The sequence below is a fragment of the Saccopteryx bilineata genome, chromosome 11 (assembly GCF_036850765.1).
Source record: "Saccopteryx bilineata isolate mSacBil1 chromosome 11, mSacBil1_pri_phased_curated, whole genome shotgun sequence".
NCBI classification, from domain to species: domain Eukaryota; kingdom Metazoa; phylum Chordata; class Mammalia; order Chiroptera; family Emballonuridae; genus Saccopteryx; species Saccopteryx bilineata.
This window is the reverse complement of record NC_089500.1, coordinates 46,689,093-46,709,194: the sequence shown is the minus strand read 5'-3', so window position 1 is coordinate 46,709,194 and position 20,102 is coordinate 46,689,093. Positions and strand designations below refer to the sequence as shown.

Sequence of the window (20,102 nt, the reverse complement as noted above, 5' to 3'; positions counted from 1 at the left end):
AAAAAAAAGAAATTCATTTTGAAGGGCAAAAATTCAAAAATGAAGAAGATATCAAACAAGCACTGGTTCAGTTTTTCGTATCAAAAGATAAAACATTTTTCAAAAACGGGATATACAAATTGCCCTTATGCTGGCAAGAAATCATTAATAATGGCAATTATATTTTTTAATAAAGTTTATTGACGGTAAGAAAAATTTGTATTTTGTTTTATTCCAAAAACGGACAGAACTTTCTGGAAGACTGTATATGTGTGTGGTAAAAGTAAACCAAAAAAATAATGATAAATGCTAAATTCCAGGGAGTAGATAGCTTTACACTGAAGGAAGTAGAGTGCAGTTAGTAGTATCCTAGGGCTGTAACTACACTGCTCACAAAAATTAGGGGATATTTTATAGCTGCATATTCTTTTTTTTTTTTTTTTTTACAGAGACAGAGAGTCAGAGAGAGGGATAGGCAGGGACAGACAGGAATGGAGAGAGATGAGAAGCATCAATCATCAGTTTTTCGTTGCACGTTGCAACACCTTAGTTGTTCATTGATTGCTTTCTTATATGTGCTTTGACCGCGGCCCTTCAGCAGACCAAGTAACCCCTTGCTAGAGCCAGCGACCTTGGGTCCAAGCTAGTGAGCTTTTGCTCAAACCAGATGAGCCCGCGCTCAAGCTGGCGACCTCGGGGTCTCGAACCTGGGTCCTTCTGCATCCCAGTCTGACGCTCTATCCACTGCGCCACCGCCTGCCTGGTCAGGCTGCATATTCATTTTGAAATATCCCCTAATTTTTGTGAGCAGTATATTTTGGTGTAGTGTTTTATGTCTTAAACTGGATGTTTTTATGTTTTTGTGCTTTTTTGTGTGCTTGAGATATTTCACTGTTAATTAATTAATTTATTTATTACAGAGACAGAGAGTGAGTCAGAGAGAGGGATAGGCAGGGACAGACAGACAGGAACGGAGAGAGATGAGAAGCATCAATCATTAGTTTTTCATTGTGCGTTGCAACACCTTAGTTGTTCATTGATTGCTTTCTCATATGTGCCTTGACCGTGGGCCTCCAGCAGACCAAGTAACCCCTTGCTGGAGCCAGCAACCTTGGGTTCAAGCTGGTGGGCTTTTTGCTCAAACCAGATGAGCCCGCGCTCAAGCTGGCGACCTCGGGGTCTTGAGCCTGGGTCTTCTGCATCCCAGTCTGACCCTCTATCCACTGCGCCACAGCCTGGTCAGGCTTCACTGTTAATTTAAAAAGGTCTTACAATATTTACCATACAGACAACTTAAGATTGATTATCTTTGATTATTCATTCTTTGTTTTTTATTTATACTCACATTATATAAATAGAAAATTATTATAGTGTGGGAATAAAGAAATGGGTAACCTTTAAAATAAAGTTCTGTGAAATTTTTCTGAGAGTCAAGAATTCTGGAGTGGTTGGATCATTGTGAATTTTTCTTATATTCCCTTATTGCACATTGGAGATTTTGTATGTGGTGTCAGTAATATTTTGGCATATGAGCTTTATTTTTTTTCTCTTAGGTGACACATGATACCTTTGAATTTATGGTGTAGGATAGTCAAACCTTGAGAAGAGTTTAGTATATATTTGAATAATATAACTTCTATCTTGTATATAAATATATTTGGCTAATTTGTAGTGAGCAAGATCGTGCAGATATATATGTTATTGTTGAATTAGTTTGGAGTTAATTGTGGGAAGTCTGTAATCAAGTAACTACAGTTGACCTTTTATCATTTGGGTACTGAGTTTTGTAAGATTTAGGGAGAAATGTGTTTTTACTTAATGCTTGTTTTGTGGTCACTAGACTGTAGTATTGTTAGCAGAGGAAGGGTGGAGAAAATGAATTTGTGTTTCCTGTTATGGTTCTTTCTACCCTCTTGTGTATGGATAACAAAAAGTTAAGAGTAGAGATGATTAAGTTTTTATTAAAAAATATGTTCTGGTATTGTTGGTCCAGGCTGTTTTGGGGCAGTTCTTTGTACTTCTTTTACTCCTAACAAAGGGTGCTTTCTTGTGTTCTTGTTACAAACTCCTCAGATATTAGTACTCAATTGAAGGTCCAAGAGTGCTCACCCTGGATAAAAATAAAATGGATGAATAACTACAGCTCCCCCCCCCCCCCATTTCTCTTCTGATGTTTCTAGAACTATAGGGAGAGAAGAGAGTATTATTGGGAAACAGAACCTTAGGAAAACATAGGACTTGTGGCAACAGTTTTTGGGGAAGAGGATGCTAAGGATGAAATATTATAAGATGTTTCTTACTAATGGCATCTGTAAAGAAAACCTGATTTTCCTATAGATCCTGTCTTATTTTAATGACTTAATATAAACCTCTTTCCCTGTTTATCTCCATCTGCTAAAACAATGTTTTCAATAATGAAAGTCTACCTAGTTTTAATACTTCCTGTCGATTGAAGTTGAACTTAAATCAACTAGTAAACCTTCTATTAGTAAATCCAAACTTTTGCAATCCACATATTGCTTGAGAACCTTTAAAGTGCAGATTCTGATTCAGGAGGTATGGGATTCAGCCAGAGAGTTCTAACAAGCTCCCCTGTGATATACGGATGTTGTTGGCTCATGGACACACTTTGAGTAGCAGGATGCTAAGTGACTGCCTGTCTAAGTGAAAATTCCAGGCTCTCTGTTGTCTTCTTTTCCCCCCAGCTGATTCCAAGCCTTGATTGTCAGTAATAGATGTCTTCAGTTTTAGAGATTGATGTTATTGGATGGGGAGGAGACGTGTTTGTGTGTATAACTGAAATAAACATGAAACAACTTTTTAATATGTTTATGTGTTATTACAAGACTATACTTTCAGGGATCATTTCTATAGTTTGTTTATGTGTTATTACAATACATATTAGATTGAAAATATAATGCTACCTTAATATATATAGTTCTGGTTCTATACTTGACTGTCTTACACATCTTGGTTGGATTAGATTTTTCCTTTTGGATGTGTTTCCAGGTAGCCACCTATCCAGGTCTTTCCCACCTTTTTAAATTACAAGGCAGTGTGATTCCAATGCACTGTGTGCTTTCTCTCTGTTGCTACAGGTATGCTGTATTGTAATTTTGCGTTAGATGATTAGTTTGAGGGTAAGGAAAGTGTGTGTGTGTGTGTGTGTGTGTGTTTTGTCTCTTCATTTCTAACAAAGCCATGGCTCTGAAGGAATTTTTTTCTGAATAAAATGCTGTTTTCAAGGAGCTTCTGATTCATTTGATCTGAGGTTATATTGATATTACTCTAAAACAAATAAAAGGAAACATGTTCAAAGAGTTTAAGAAACTTGTCCAGTCACAAAGCTGGTGAATAGCAGATGCTGGGATGAATGATCAGTTACTTTATTGCTTTTCCCTCTCTGTCATTCTCTTCCTTTATATATAGTATAGTAGTTCAGAAATGATCACCATTTTTTCCTGAGGGAAAATTAATTAGGAAATTTAAATTATTTATGCTAATTTGTGTGTGGTTATTTGATTAATGTAACACTATTGTTGGACATTAATAGTTTTTCTATGTGTGTATATGAAATGTAACAGGTAGTTTATTTCTTTTTTTTTCCTTTTTTTTCTGAAGTTGGAAATGGAGGCAGCCAGACAGACACCCACATACGCCCGACCGGGATCCACCCAGCACGCCCACCAGGGGGCGACGCTCTGCCCATCTGGGGCGTTGCTCTGTTACAACTAGAGCCATTATAGCGCCTGAAGCAGAGGCCATGGAGCCTCCTCAGCGCCTGGGCCAACTTTGCTCCAATGGAGCCTTGGCTGTGGGAGGGGAAGAGAGACAGAGAGGAAGGAGAGGGGGAGGGGTAGAGAAGCAGATAGGCGCTTCTCCTGTGTGCCCTGGCCGGGAATCGAACCCGGGACTCCTGCACTCCAGGCCGACGCTCCACCACTGAGCCAACCTGCCAGGGCCAACAGGTAGTTTATTATATGTAATTATAGTTAGCTTCCTGTAGGAAAACAACATTCCTGTGAAGTAGGGGTTTTACTGTCAAAGCAAGTAATTGAGCTGCGCCAGAAGCTGTCAGATTTAGCCTTTACTGTTATGATACTGTATTTTTACTTTACCAGAGTTCTTCATATTTCACATTTTTTTTTTTCCAAGGGAGAGAAGGGAAAATAGTGAAGTAGACTCCTGCAAGTTCCCTGATGGGCATCCACTCAGCAACTCCATCTGGGGCTGATGCTGGAATCGACCAAACTATCCTCAGCACCTGAGGCCGTCGCTCAGACCAATCGAGTCACTGGCTGTGAGAGGAGAAGAGGGAGAAAAGGGGGAAAGGGCGGAGGAAAGATGCAGATGGTCGCTTTTCCTGTGTGCCCTGAACGGGACTTGAACCCGGGATGCCCATACACTGGGTGCATGCTCTATCCACTGAACTACCGGCCAGGGCCTCTTTTACATTTTTATTGTTCCAAACAGCATTTCAAAGTTCTAGTCATCCTATGCTCTTGAAGCCAAGCTGTGGCCTTGGCAGAAGGTATGACATGTCATATCTACTAAGCTATCAGATCTTACCCAGTATTCAAACTACTGAAATCTTACCTTGTTTATATAGCTTCTTTTATGAGAAAAATTAATATTTATGTTCATGTGTGTGACAAGGGATAACATAGATAATTATATTATCTGGTGTGGCAGCAAAATTTTCTTTATGTGGCTTTTCCTTTTATCAATGAAATAAATGATTAGGTCAATTAAATATTAGTTTTTTATGCACTGTGAGGCTGGGCTGGGACTTTGGCACGCAGTATTTCTCTTTAGCCAGTGGAATCCTTGCTGACTTTGCCAACCTTAGGGGATGCTAGAGGAGACTAGAAGGCTGCAGGGGAAAGGGACTTGCTTTTTCTTGTTTTGCTTTTTCTTCCTGTTGGTGCCATGTCATCCAGCAGGATTTCAGTATCAGTATTTGATTTCAGCTTGTTTATTTTCAGAAACATTCCCGATATGCCCATGCCTTAGTGACCCCAGCATCACCCAGTCACATCTCTTCTTTAAAGGTCTGGATCCTGCTCTATGGGAACCCTCCTTTAAGCCCTGTATGTTTTAATAATTACATTTTATTTTCACTTTTCCCATTTTTAGAGGTGCTAGATTGGTGTTGTGTCTGTCTCCTGACTGGACGCTAATACCATGTGTCTGCCAAATCTTGATCTTTTTTTTTTTAATCCTGTTTACCAGTTAAGTAAAAAACTTTTATTGAAATTTAGTTGGTAATTTTCTATCTTTTCTGATGTTAATAGTTTCTTACAAATGAATTGGAAGGTGTTTCACTTTTATATTTTGAATAAATGAATTCAAAATCCACTGAATTTAAAATGAAGTAAAAATTATTTTCTTTTAGGGATACAGATATGAGTTTATTGCTGATACTCATCATTTCAGCATTAAAGACCACATAATGATAGAAAAATCTGTAAACACCAATTTTCACTGCTTACTCGGTTTCTTTTGGAGCATTTATTTTCTCATTTATTGTCAGACATCTTTACCTGGAAGGAACAGATTAATAGGTGTAATTTAAAAAAATCTTTTAAGAATCATACCACTAACTACTTTTCATCTCAAAGGTGTGCAGTTCTGGAACACTTACTATTTGTTTAAAAACATGGAATTTATTCTTTTTTTTTTTAATTCAGTGAGAGAAGGGGAGGCAGAGAGACAGACTCCTGAATATGCCCCAACAGGGATCTACCTAACAAGGCCATTAAGGGGCGATGCTCTGCCCATCTGGAGCATCATTCTGTTGGTCAGCAACTGAGCTCTTAGTAGCACCTGAGGTGGAGGCCATGGAGCCATCCACAGTGCCTGGGGCCAGCTTGCTCCAATTGAGCCATAGCTGCAGGAGGAGGAGAGGGAGAGAGAGTGTGAGAGAGTGTGTGAGAGAGAATAACGAGAGGGGGAGGGGCAGAGAAGCAGATGGGTGCTTCTCCTGTGTGCCCTGAGTGGGATTAAACCCAGGACATCTATTTGCCAGGCTGATGTTCTGTCACTGAGCCAGCCAGCCAGGGCTGGAACTTATTCTTAATTTTGGTTCTTCAGTACTGTGTCTTAAGCTAATCAGCAACATGCTGTTTTGTATCATTAGGATATACTACATGTGTCTGCATAATGAGGTACCAAAAAGCTTCAGCATGTCATAGTGTGTCAGAGGTGAACATTCCTACTCACCCAGAGTACACCTTATGTTCTGTGTGTGATGTCATTTTTTTGTAGGGACCCACTGAGGGTGCTAGTGTCAGCTGACTCATTTCCAGTTAGTAAAAACCTAATTTCATTGTTAGATTTTTAGACAAAAATTAAATACAAAAAAATAAAAGTTTTTTGGCTTTGGCTGGTTTCCCAGTGGATAGAGCGTCAGTCTGGCATATAGATGTCCTAGGTCAGGGGACAATTCCCAGTCAGGGCACACAGGAGAAGAGGCTATCTGCTTCTCTCCCTCTCCTTCTTCCCCTTCTGCAGCCAGTAGCTCCATTGGGTCAAGTGTGGCCCCAGGCACCCAGGATAGCTTGGTTGGTCAGAGTGCTTCAGCCTCTGAGTCAGGGATCCCCAAACTTTTTACACAGGGGGCCAGTTCACTGTCCCTCAGACCATTGGAAGGCCGGTCTATAAAAAAAACTATGAACAAATCCCTATGCACACTGCACATATTTTAAAGTAAAAAAACCCCCACAAAACGGGAACAGATACAATATTTAAAATAAAGAACAAGTAAATTTGAATCAACAAACTGACCAGTATTTCAATGGGAACTATGGGCGTGCTTTTGGCTTATGAGATGGTCAATGTCTGGTTCCATATTTGTCACTGTTAGCCGTAACAAGTGATGTGACACGCTTCCGGAGCCATGCACGTGTCACCGGAAGTAGTACTGTACCTGAGTGACGCCATACAGTACTCCAGGAGCATAGGATGCACTGACCACCAATGAAAGAGGTGCCCCTTCCAGAAGTGTGGCGGGGGCGGATAAGTGGCCTTGGGGCCGCATGTGGCCCAGGGCCATAGTTTGGGGACCCCTGCTCTGAGTGCTAAAAATAGAGTGCTAAAAATAGCTTGATATTGAACATTGGTCCGGGAGGGGGTTGCCAGGTGGATACCGGTTGGGATGCATGCGGGAGTCTGCCTCAATATCTCCCCTCCTCTCACCAAAAAAAAAGTTTTAATGGCAGTTTACAACCCTTTATTCAGAATGCTCAGTATCTAGTTTATAAACTTTTGGATCTTGGAACCATAATATGGTGTGTTTGCCACATGTTACTTAACACTTACTTTGCAGCACCTTGCTATTAAATACATTAATAATCTTTTTTCTTTACATTAATATTCTTACAGTTATTTCTATGGGTTTGTTTACCTGTTTGTTATGTTTTTACATAAGTGTAAACAATCCTTACTGCCTTATTTACAACATTTTGTATTGTATACTTAAAAAACTCAGCCTGACCAGGTGGTGGCGCAGTGGATAGAGCGTCGGACTGGGATGCGGAGGACCCAGGTTCGAGACACCGAGGTCGCCAGTTTGAGCGCAGGCTCATCTGGTTTGAGCAAGGCTCACCAGCTTGGACCCAAGGTCGCTGGCTTGAGTAAGGAGTTACTTGGTCTGCTGTAGCCCCATGGTCAAGGCACATATAAGAAAGCAATCAATGAACAACTAAGGTGTTGCAACGAGAAACTGATGATTGATGCTTCTCATCTCTCTCCGTTCCTGTCTGTCTGTCCCTACCTATCCCTCTCTCTCACTCTCTCTCTGTAAAATAAAAAAATAAAAAAATTCAGCATTACATTTGAAGGAATCATCCATGTTGAATGTGTGGCTATGGAACATTCATTTTAGGTATTTTATTGTATACCTAATACTGTAATATGTTTCCATTCTCTTGTTAATGAACAATTTTATAGCTTACTTTTGCTATTGTACAAAGTGATTATTTAGATATTATTGTTCCATATTGAAGTGCTTCATGTAATGAACTGCTTGTAGTGAGAACTTTAGTTCACTCTTCCATCTTTTCTGTCTAGATATTCAACAGTTTACTTGCTTTGTGAATTTGAGCTGTTTTCATTGGCTCTTTTAACATGTGGTTATTGATCTTCACTAACATGTTTTATTGTTCTCATAAAATTTTCCAACAAAGAGACTTAAGCTATGTAAATTCTCTAAGTTACTGCATTTAGGCGAGCTGCCATTAAAACAGAGCAGATGGTCATTTGAGTATTAGTAGAATGAGTCAAAAGCTGTCATCAGGTGGTTCATTTAACGGTGGCAGATGTCTTCATAAAGCTTAGCAAAGGGAAAGAGCATTAACTCTTGAGGGTAACATGGTATTCTATAGGAAGGAGAAAAAGCACTAATAGGTTTAGTTAGGGAATCAAGTTTTCTTATATGAAAATTTTAAGAAATAACTCTTGCCTGGGTGAAGGAGATTTTAGATGGGAAGGAAATGGTTTTAGATGAGAATAAATTAGATGAATGTAGTAAAGGGGAAATAAAAAGGCTACCAATGTGACAGATCAGTCAAATTTTGGCCTTGTTATTATTATTTTTTTTTAAAGCCCCTTGTCCTGTTTTGTTTTCTTTAAATATTAACTTCTGCTTTAAATCCAGTTACTTATTTAGATTCTCTTTAAAAATTTTGTAGTGCTCATTTTGGTAGTGGAAGGGGTTGCTTTGTTTCCTTTTCCAGTTCTCAGTGTTAGTCTGTTTCACAGCTGTTCAGTAGCTTTGTTGATAGTGGAACTGTGGGAACCAAGAAAGGATTTGGAGTGCTTTTGTGTGCATTAATGGTTTTCCTGAATTATTCTTTAAAACCATGAATTGTAGAAGGGCCCTTTTTTTTTAATGCTAGTTACCATTGTATGTTTAAATGGTTTCTTTTGAAGAAAGCCTGTACTCAGATAATGAACTGATGAATGTTATCATTGTACTTTGTGGAAAATTAATGTAGAGATGAAAATATGTTAATAGCTGAAAACTGGACTTCTCTTTTTGGTCAGGTGTGTGGGGGGGTTGGGATACATTTTTATCAACTAACTTTCATTTGAAGAGCTGCACCAGATAGTTTGGGATACCCCTTTAAATGCATAGGGATACTGACTGTTTAGTGCACTTTACTTTTTGTAATGACATAGAAGACCTATGTTAGACCTGTTCAGAAACTTAATCATTGTGGAGATGTTTACTGTTATGCTATTTGATGTTATGTTTTTGGTCATGGTGCTTTTCCATAGTAAGGCAGATCAGATTCTAGCCTCAGGTATGTGACAATGAGAAGTGTTCTTAATAATGTATATATTTTATTTTCATAGGCATGGAAAATAGCTCAGTTAGTGTAAGGGTTAAAAGAAATAAACACTTCTAAGTAGCAGTTAAATAGTTTATTGCTAAAGTAACTATTTGAAAGTTGGTTTCTATAATATTTACTTAGAGTCCCTCATGGTTTTCGGTGATTTTTTTAGCTTTCATTTTAATTATATGCTTATATTGCATATTAAATATCCCTACTCACCCAGCTACTTCTTATAATTAATACACACTTGGTGTAGAAAACTTGGAAAATTACAAAGGGTAATCCCATCAGCACAATTTAGGGATTATCTTGTTGGTTTTCCTATGCATATATGTATTATGTAAGTTGTTTACCAAAATAAGATACTGTAGTTGTTTGTAAACTGCTTTATAAAATAATAATATAGTTTACAGTGTTAGCAACATTTCTTTTACAACATGGTTTAATAACTGAAGTTTCCTTTATGCATTACCATAGTTTACACATAAAGAACTCCAATTTTTTTTTTCTATTTTTCTGAAATGAGAAGCGGGGAGGCAGAGAGACAGACTCTCCTGAGTGCGCCCAACTGGGATCCACCTGGCACGCCCACTAGGGAGTGAAGCTCTGCCCATCTGGGATGTTGTTTCATTGCAAACGGAGCCATTCTAGTGCCTGAGGCGGAGGCCATGGAGCCATCCTTAGTGCCCGGGCCAACTTTGCTCCCATGGAGCCTTGGCTGCAGGAGGGGAAGAGAGAGTTAAGAGAGAAAGGAGAGGGGGAAGGGTGGAGAAGCAGATGGGCGCTTCTCCTGTGTGCTCTGGTTGGGAATTGAACCCAGGACTTCCACATGCCTGGCTGACGCTCTACCATTGAACCAATGGGCCAGGACCAATAACTCCATACTTTTGACATTAGACATGTTAAATTTTTGTTTCTATCTACTACAAACAATTTACCAACCTTTTAAAAAATTGGAAGGCAGTGTTAAGGTCTTTTAAGGCATTTGAAACATTTTGTAAGTACTTTGTGAAGAGATTGTATAAATTTTATACAGTGTGTTCATAAAGTCATGGTGCACTTTTGACCAGTCACATGAAAGCAACAAAAGACGATAGAAATGTGAAATCTGCACCAAATAAAAGGAAAACTCACCCAGTTTCATACCTATTTAGTGCAGTTCGATGTGGGCTCACGCACAGATTTTTTAGGGCTCCTTAGATAGCTATCCCGTATAGCCTCTACAGACTCGTCACTGACTGATGGCCTACCAGAACGGGGTTTCTCCACCAAACTGCCAGTTTCCTTCAACTGCTTATCCCACTAAGTAATGTTATTCCTATGTGGTGGCACTTCGTTATAAATGCGCTGATATTCACGTTGCACTTTGGTCACAGATTTGAATTTAGTGAGCCACAGAACACACTGAACTTTCCTCTGTACCATCCACATCTCTACTGGCATGGCCGTGGGCTGCTCTGCTGTATACACGGTGTTACGTCATCATCTGCGCATGCACACATGCTGCCACATCATCCTACAGAAACTGGGAGGGTTTTTCTTTTATTTGGTGCATATTTCACATTTTTGTCATCTTTTATTGCTTTCCTGTGACCGGTCAAAAGTGCATCATGACCTTACAGACATAATGTATTTACTTCAGCAGTATCTGACTGGCTGTCTTGACACCATCTTCACATGCACTGACATATTTTTAATCTGTGCCAATTTGAGAGGATAAAACTGACATCTGTTTTATGTTTTCTTTTTAAAATTATGAAATTAATAATGTACTTATCAAACTAAACAATTCAAAAGTATATAGAGCAAAAGGTAAAGATGCCCTGTGCATCCCCAATCACTGTCAGCAGTCTTGGAGTGGGCTTTCAGACTTTCTCTATTTATACACTTATGTATATGTGTGCTCACATGGGCATGCATGTGCCATGCTTAGAAAAACTTGACTCAAAATTGTAAAAAACACTGTTAAAATTTTTTTCTAGCATATTTATAGTTTTATGTTTTAATTTTAAAATTTATTTTTGGTATTTGTACCTAAGGAAGTATAACAAAGATTGTAACTTCTTTTTAACTAGCTTTGTTACAGTTATAATAGTTATATATCAAATTACCCTAAAATTTAGTGGTATGAAACAGTTTAAATACTCATGGCTTCCAAGGGTCAGGGATTTGGAATTGGCTTATTGGGGAATGGCTCCACAATGGTTTTGCTCCACCATGTCAGGACCTCAGCTGAAGTGTCAAACAGTGGAAGGGCTGGCACAGCCAGACTTCTCAGGGCATTCTTAAACCTTTTTGTGGCCACTCCATGTGGTCTCTCCTCTGTGGCAACTTCATAATAGCCAGACTTAACTAGGACAAAGTTCCCAAGGCGTGCAGGGAAGAAACCCTGATGTAAGGAGAAAGACAGTGTGGACATACAAGTGGCACTTGCATTGTCTTTTATGATCTAGCCTCAGAAGTAATATAGTGTCACTTCCACCAGCTACTGTTGACCAGGGCAGTTGTGAATGTCTATCCAGGTCCATTGGGCAGGGCAGACTAGACCTGCCTCTTGATGGTCACATGTCATTGTCACATTGTTAGAAAACTTGGGATGGCTATAGATTGGTGTGGCCTTTTTTGGAAAATATAATCTGCCAGATCTTTCCTCCTTTTTAAATATACAGTTGGTTTCCTGGGAATGTAACTGATGTAAATTGCATGTATAAAGTAGGAATGTACCTGTACTTTAGTATTAAAATCTGAATTTTTAAAAACTCATATTGTGATTCTTGCGTTTCTCATTAATTGCAGTTTTATAAAAATTTATTGGGAGTTTAAGGGGAGGGGAGTAAAGAGGGACCAATATTGTATATCATGATAGAAAAGGATTTGACTTTGGGTGATGGACACACAACACAATCAATAATTCAAATGCTATAGAAATGTTTGCCAGAAAACTATGTATTCTTATTTATCAATGTTACCCCATTAGATTTAATTTTCTAAATAAAAAAGATAATTCATTTTAGCCCTGCATCAGACTATTATAACAGCTCTTTAAAAATTACTAGGAATTGATTACGTATTAATTTAATGCAGAATACAGCAAATTGTTAGTAACCCAAGGGATGATTAGGCAGTTTTATGGATTATTTGGTTATGTAATTTAAAAAAACAACAACCATTTTCTTTATATTCAATTTATATACCCAATAAGGAAGAATAGATGAAAGTTACATTTAGCCTTAGATTTATATTCTAAAAGACTGAAGCATATAATACTAGTAAATATTGATAATTTTGTGTTGTGTAGCTATAAATCTGTTCAGAGTATTATTTCTTTTGGGTTTATGGTTGATGAAACTTTTCATGATTGATGTAATCAGACTTAATTAGCCATAGGATAGAATCTGTCATTGTCAACAATAAGAAAAACAACAACAACAACACTAAGGAATGATGGATGTTCTGCTGGTATGTAGGACTTGCTTGCTTGGCAGGTCTGTCCACTGTTACTTTTCTGGAGTGAAAACAATTAAAAGAAAGAAGACAAGTATACCCCCAGGGAAACCATAAGCTTTGAGGAAGAACCCGTGACAACAATGTATTGAGAGTAGCCATGGAGAAGGTGGCTAATTTGCTAAAACAGGGATAATCCACACATGAATAATTGGATATTCTGTATATACAGTCCCTGGAGAATCTAGAAATTAATTAAATTCTTTGCGTTTTCTGTTAGTATTGCTGAACTTTCTTGGGATATATGATGATTTTGATCACTAAATTATTTTTTTCTTTTTTTTTGTTTTCAAATTAAATTTAATGGGGTGACATTGATCAATAAGAGTACATAGATTTCAGATAAATATCTCTGTAGCATTTGTACTGTTGATGGCGTTGTGTGTCTGTCACCCAAAGTCAAATTATTTTCTGTCAACATATATTTGTCCCTCTTTACTCCCCCCAACCCCTTCCTGCGATCACTAAATTATTTCAGTAGATGACTAGTACATTTAATAAATCTGTATTAAGATGAAATTAAGTGCAGTATAATTTTTTATAAATTAAGTTTATTATAGTTCTTTATATTTTGTTTTAAAGCCTTACCTGTGTAATATCACTTTGACTTCACAATATCCCTTTCCATATTGTCATAGATTGCATGCGCTGCCAAAACAAACTACCACTGACTGGGTGATTCAAACAAGAATGTATTTCTCATAGTTGGAAGTTCAAGATCAAAGTGCTAGCCAAATCGGTTCCTTGGTGACAGTTCTCTTCCTGGCTTCCAGATAGCTGCCTCGTTGGTGTGTCCTCTTATGGCACATAGAGACCTGGTCTCTATTTCTCTTCTTATAAGGACACTGAGAAGAGAAGCCATGGTGGAGGGGTTACCCTCATTACTTATTTACCTCCCAAAGACTTTACTTCCAGATATCACGTTGGGGATAGGACTTCATCATATGAATTTTGGGGAACACATTCAGTCTATTACATATGAAAGTAAGTGGGTTTTAAAATTTTTTTTTTATTTTTCCAAAGCTGGAAATGGGGAGGCAGACAGACTGACTCCCGCATGCGCCCGACCGGGATCCACCTGGCACGCCCACCAGGGAGCGATGCTCTGCCCATCTTGGGGCCTCACTCTGCTGCAATCAGAGCCATTCTAGCGCTTGAGGCAGAGGCCACAGAGCTGTCCTCAGTGCCTGGGCAAACTTTGCTCCAATGGAACCTTGGCTGCGGGAGGGGAAGAGAGAGACAGAGAGGAAGGAGAGGGGGAGGGGTGGAGAAGCAGATGGGTGCCTCTCCTGTGTGCCCTGGCTGGGAATCGAACCCGGGACTCCTGCACGCCAGGCTGACGCTCTACCACTGAGCCAACCGGCCAGAGCCAAATGTTTTCTTAATTTATAGATGAGAATATTGATCCCAGAGTAGGTTAAGCTGATTTTGAACAATATCTAGCTCCGTGATGGTGAATCAATAGCACTGACACGCGTAGCCATTTTCAATGACACACAGCCGCATATCAGAGAAGTATGGGGCCACAGGCCGAGAAGGACGTTTCATCCTCAGCTCCTGCACGGCCAGGTGCAGTAGCCAAGGATAAAACATTTGCTGTAGTGTAGACACTCTGTGCCGGAGGTCTGTAGGCCAAAACAAGAGAACTCCAGCACAGAGTGTCTAGTTCTGGGACCTCTGGTTAGGCCGTTAGGGGATCTTTGACCTCACTTCCTGCATGTGGAGCAAGGAGCAGCGGAATGCCACAGGCTCTGGGGGCCCTGTGATTGCCATTACCAGCAAACACAACCACAGCAACCATCATCCAATCTACTGTTCTGGGGTGTCCTGGATTTCTAATTGACCATCATTACTGAGATAAGTGAGGGGGAGGCTGGGAGAGGCAAGGGCCTGTGCTATGGGTGCCACTTCCCGCCATTAGAAATAGCAGCCATCTTAATTTACGTAAGATGCAACTTGCAGAATTTCAAGACAGCATCTGGGTACAGGTGTTTGTTGACTTGAGGTCAAAGTTTGAGAATCTGGAAAGGTGCCGCTTGGAGAATCAAGAGGAATGCCACTATGAACAGGAAATTTGGAGTGCCTGGAACCAATTACCAGACACATTTAGCACCCTGAAAAATATAGCAATGGCTTTACTCACAATTTTTCCCTCTACATACTTTTGTGAGACCTTATTCTCAGCATTAAATAATATCAAAACCAACAAAAGAAACAGATTGACAGATGAAGTTAGTAGCACTTGCTTGGGCTTGAAGTGTACAAAATACCAACCTTAAATTGAAGATTTAGCCAATGAAATTCAGCAACAAAAAAGTCACTAATAGGCAGGTTAGTTGAAGATTCTCCCTCCCCCTCACTTATCTTATTAGTTCACGGCACCCCACACAAGTTAAATAATATCAAGACCAACAAAAGAAACCGACTGACAGATGAACAAAGAAGTCACTAAGCAGGTAAGTTAAAGAATTAGTTTTTGGGGCCCTGGCCGGTTGGCTCAGCGGTAGAGCGTCGGCCTGGCGTGTGGGGGACCCGGGTTCGATTCCTGGTCAGGGCACACAGGAGAAGCGCCCATTTGCTTCTCCACCCCCCCCTCCTTCCTCTCTGTCTCTCTCTTCCCCTCCCGCAGCCAAGGCTCCATTGGAGCAAAGATGGCCCGGGCGCTGGGGATGGCTCCTTGACCTCTGCCCCAGGCGCTAGAGTGGCTCTGGTCGCGGCAGAGCGACGCCCCGGAGGGGCAGAATATCGCCCCCGGAGGGGCAGAGCATCGCCCCTGGTGGGCGTGCTGGGTGGATCCCGGTCGGGCGCATGCGGGAGTCTGTCTGACTGTCTCTCCCCGTTTCTAGCTGCAGGAAAAAAAAAAAAAAAAAAAAAAAAAAAAAAGAGGTTTTGGTTTATTAAATACAGTTATATATTACAATTATACATTTTTGTTAAACTATAAATATCGCCGAAATTATGGTTTTTTTCTCGAAGTGACACACCACCCAAGTTATGCTCGGGTTTTTGGTGAATTTTGACACACCAAGCTGAAAAGATTGCCCATCACTGATCTAGCTAGTAAGTTATACAGCTAGTCTTAAATCACATACCTTTGTTTTTACCATTTAATGCAGCAGTTTAAATATATAGGTCAGAAATCATTTTATCTTATTTCTCAGAATGACTTTAAAATTTACCTCTAAGTCTCTGACTGTATTTTATATTCCTGCCAAACAAATAGTTTCTTCTGGTTCATTGAACGTATTCTGTGCTCTTTTGAGATTTCTTTTTTCCTTTGAAAAGGTCTATTCATCCACCATTTCTATGAAACTTTTCTGATTCTTTTTTGATTATTTCTTAGATGTATTTCTATCATTGGAGGCCTGGGCTTGCGTTTTTGAATTAGTGTGTGCTTATTTAGTTTTTTTGTTGGTGGCTCCCTTTCTGCTTTAAAGAAAACTGTATGTTTCTGAATATCTCTAACATAACTGTTTTCTCTTGCATTCTAAAAAATTTTTTTCCCATTGATAGAGGAAGGTTGAGAGAGAGAGAGAGGCATCAACTCATTCAATTTAGTCTTGTATTCATTGATTGCTTCTTTTATGTGCCCTGACCAGGGATCAGCCTGCAATCCTAGCATGTTGGGATGATGCTTTATTTACTGAGCCACCCGGCCAGGGCCTATACATTTTTCTTTTTGTTTGTTTTGTTTTGTTTATCGTCTACATTTGTTTTGTAAGCATAGCCAGCAAGTCCTAAATTTCGACAGTTTCTTTCCATTTATACTGTTATAATCCTGACTTAAACATTATCGTGCCTGGACTGCTGTGTATACTTCTTATGACTTGACTCCCTTACTCTAGCCCAGGCATGGCCAACATATGGCCCATAGGCTGGATCTGGTCTGCAGAATGAGTTTATGCGGCCCACGATTAAATTTTTAATATTCTCTGCACGACGCACTGTGGAATGAAATAAGTGGTACTTTTAAATCCTTATACATAAACTACGATATCTAACCATTGTACAATGAAAGTTAAAATCTCAGCTACTCAGAAGTGGAAGCGTCTTTAATTATAGGCAGTCGAGATATTTAAGAAGATAGTGATACGCGGAAAAGAATTCTGCGTGTGACTAATCTAGGGTTAACTTCCAATACTTGGTCGAATGGATTCACAATACTTTATTTATTTTTTTAAAAATTCCATTATAGCCCTGGCCGGTTGGCTCAGTGGTAGAGCGTTGGCCTGGCATGCAGAAGTCCCGGGTTCGATTCCCGGCCAGGGCACACAGGAGAAGCACCCATCTGCTTCTCCAACCCTCCCCCTCTCCTTCCTCTCTGTCTCTCTCTTCCCCTCCTGCAGCGAGGCTCCATTGGAGCAAAGATGGTCCGGGTGCTGGGGATGGCTCCTTGGCCTTTGCCCCAGGCGCTAGAGTGGCTCTGGTCGCAACAGAGCGACGCCTGGAGGGGCAGAGCATCGCCCCCTGGTGGGCAGAGCTTCGCCCCCTGGTGGGCAGAGCTTCGCCCCCTGGTGGGCGTGCCGGGTGGATCCCGGTCGGGCACATGCGGGAGTCTGTCTGACTGTCTCTCCCCATTTCCAGCTTCAGAAAAAAAAAAAAAAATTCCATTATAAAGATTTACAACTTTTGTACTCATCTGTGCAATTTTTATAAGCAATTGAATAATAGAAAATATGGAAATTTAAAAAAACTTGCCAAGGAATATTTAGTAATCTTCAGCTCAGTTTATATTTGTGAACAAACTTTTTCTTTAATGAATCTAAATAAAAGTACAAGATCATGATTTAATGATTTACATTGGGCTGTGTTAAGAATAGCTACTATAAGTATAGAGCCAGATATTAAAAAAATAGTAGGCGATGCAAAGCGCCTCAACACGTCACATTAGTTTTTTTAATTTGTTGTACTAAATTACTTACATTTATTCATAAACAAATTACATAATAAAATTTTATTTAAATGAGTCATTTTTGTATTTAACATTTTTAAATTTTAATATTTCGTCTGGCCCGTGAAAAAAGTTTTCTTTTTAATCTTGCCTGGGGGCAAACACTGTTGGCCACGCCTGCTCTAGCCACTTTTACTTTCTTCCTTTTGTTCTCCATCCTACAGCAAGAGTGATATTTGAAAATAACAGAGGGCTTGGCCATAGTAGCAGTAGACAATTACCAAATGAATCAGTAGGTACTGTTCTCCATCTTCTCTGTCCCTACAATCAAGCATTTGTGTGGAAGGAGACTGCAGAAGGACTGCATACAAAACATACTTGGTTTATGTGTCATACCCTTGAAGTTCACTGGGCATCCAGACTTCATTCTAGTGTTCATTCCTCTCTGCCCTCCTTTTTTTATTCTTAACCACCTCTGTTCAGACACAGATTATTCTTATAATTGGCTCTTTATTTAGAATCTGGTTACCTTATAGGGATTTTAAACCTAGATATAGAAAATGAATTATATGCAGTTTTTTAATTTATTATCAGTAAGTAGCAATAATACATTAGTTCTTATAGAGTGTAGATTTTTGTACTCTAATTCTTGCATATATAGCACATGCTTATTTAATTCCTAGAATATCCTTTATCTTTTTTTTTTTCTTTTAAGATATTATTTATTGACCTCACAAGGGGGGTGATGAGAAATAGTTGCGTCACTCTAGCTGTTCATTGGTTGCTTGTCATATGTGCATTGACTGGGCAAGCCCAGGGTTTTGAACCAGCAACCTCAGCATTCCAGGTGGACAATCTATCCACTGTGCCACCACAGGCCAGACTCCTTTACCTTTAAAGAACATATTGCTTTCTCCGAAGGGAACTGAGATTTTGGGAACCAGAACAAATTTTTTCTTTTATTTAATTACGGAAAATTTCTAAACTTAAAAAAATAGAGAGTAATATAATGAACCTCCATGTTACCTGTTACCGAGCTTCAATATGAGTAATCTCCTTAGCCTTCCCCCACCCAGTTATTTTGAAAGAAATACTATTTTTTTTATATGTAAATACTTCAGTTAAAATAAAATTTTCAAGGGCCCAGATATAGCTATTGCAAGAACCAAAACTGAAATCCAGGGCTGTATCACTGTTGTACAGAGAGCACAGCTCCTGCTTCTAGTTCAAAATTGAACTTGACTATAAAGCATGTGTTCATAAAATAGTGACTCTGATGTTCACAAGCCACACATTGTTTAAAAAAAACTATTTGTGTGTGATAGAGAGGGACAGATAGGGACAGACAGGAAGGGAAAGAGATGAGAAGCATCAATTCTTCATGTGGCATCTGAGTTAGTTGTTCATTGATTGCTTTCTCGTATGTGCCTTGACTGGGGGCTCAGCAGTTGAGTGACCCCTTATTCAAGCCAGTGACCTTGGGCTTCAAGCCAGAGACCTTTGGGCTCAGGCCAGTGACCATGGGGCCATGTCTATGACCCCATGCTCAAGCCAGCCACCCCCTGTTCAAGCCAGTGACCTCGTGCTCAAGCTGGTGAACCCGCGCTCAAGCTGGGGACCTTGAGGTTTCAAACCTGTGTCCTCTGTATCCCAGTCCGACGCTCTATCCCAGGGGTCCCCAAACTTTTTACACAGGGGGCCAGTTCACTGTCCCTTAGACCGTTGGAGGGCCGCCACATACAATGCTCCTCTCACTGACCACCAATGAAAGAGGTGCCCCTTCTGGAAGTGCGGAGGGGGGCCGGATAAATGACCTCAGGGGGCCGCAGTTTGGGGACGCCTGCTCTATCCTGTGCCACCACCTACCTGGTCAGCGTAAAAAATCTTTATTTTATTTTAATATTCTATATTATTTTATTTAATATCTTATTTCCCTATATATGACAGTTACTTTTTAAATTGATTTTAATTTATTGTGTTTACATAGATTCTAGTGTTGCCCTGAATGCACCCCCCTCCCCCGTATTTCCCTCAACATCTCCTTTGTCCCCCTCATTATAGTGTAAAAGAACTATTTTTGATTTATTGAACAATTGATCTTAGTATAACAATAAAAGATTGTCCCCAATTCTATAACTCGAAAATGTCAGTGATTTTCATTACTTTACAGTGGTAACTTCTACTGTTCTGATGTCCATCATCCATGCATGTGAACATGTTCAGTTAAGGTTATATTACCAAGCACTTACTTTTCTAAAGTTTATTACTTCTTACTCCTTAAGGAAAAAAAAAACAAACTCAACTATATTATTACCCTTTAAAATGTGAAAACTTGCTTGCTAATAATCATTTTTTGAGGTTTATTGTTTGTGGGGACAAAGTTAATACCT

At 39.6% G+C, this 20,102-nt stretch overlaps 1 protein-coding gene across 1 annotated transcript in view; it reads left to right on the top strand.

Annotated features, from left to right (window-relative positions):
- The window catches only part of MIB1 (MIB E3 ubiquitin protein ligase 1), a 163,606-nt gene that overhangs the window by 6,002 nt on the left and 137,502 nt on the right, over nt 1-20,102 (top strand). The gene's annotated exons all lie outside the window — the stretch shown is intronic.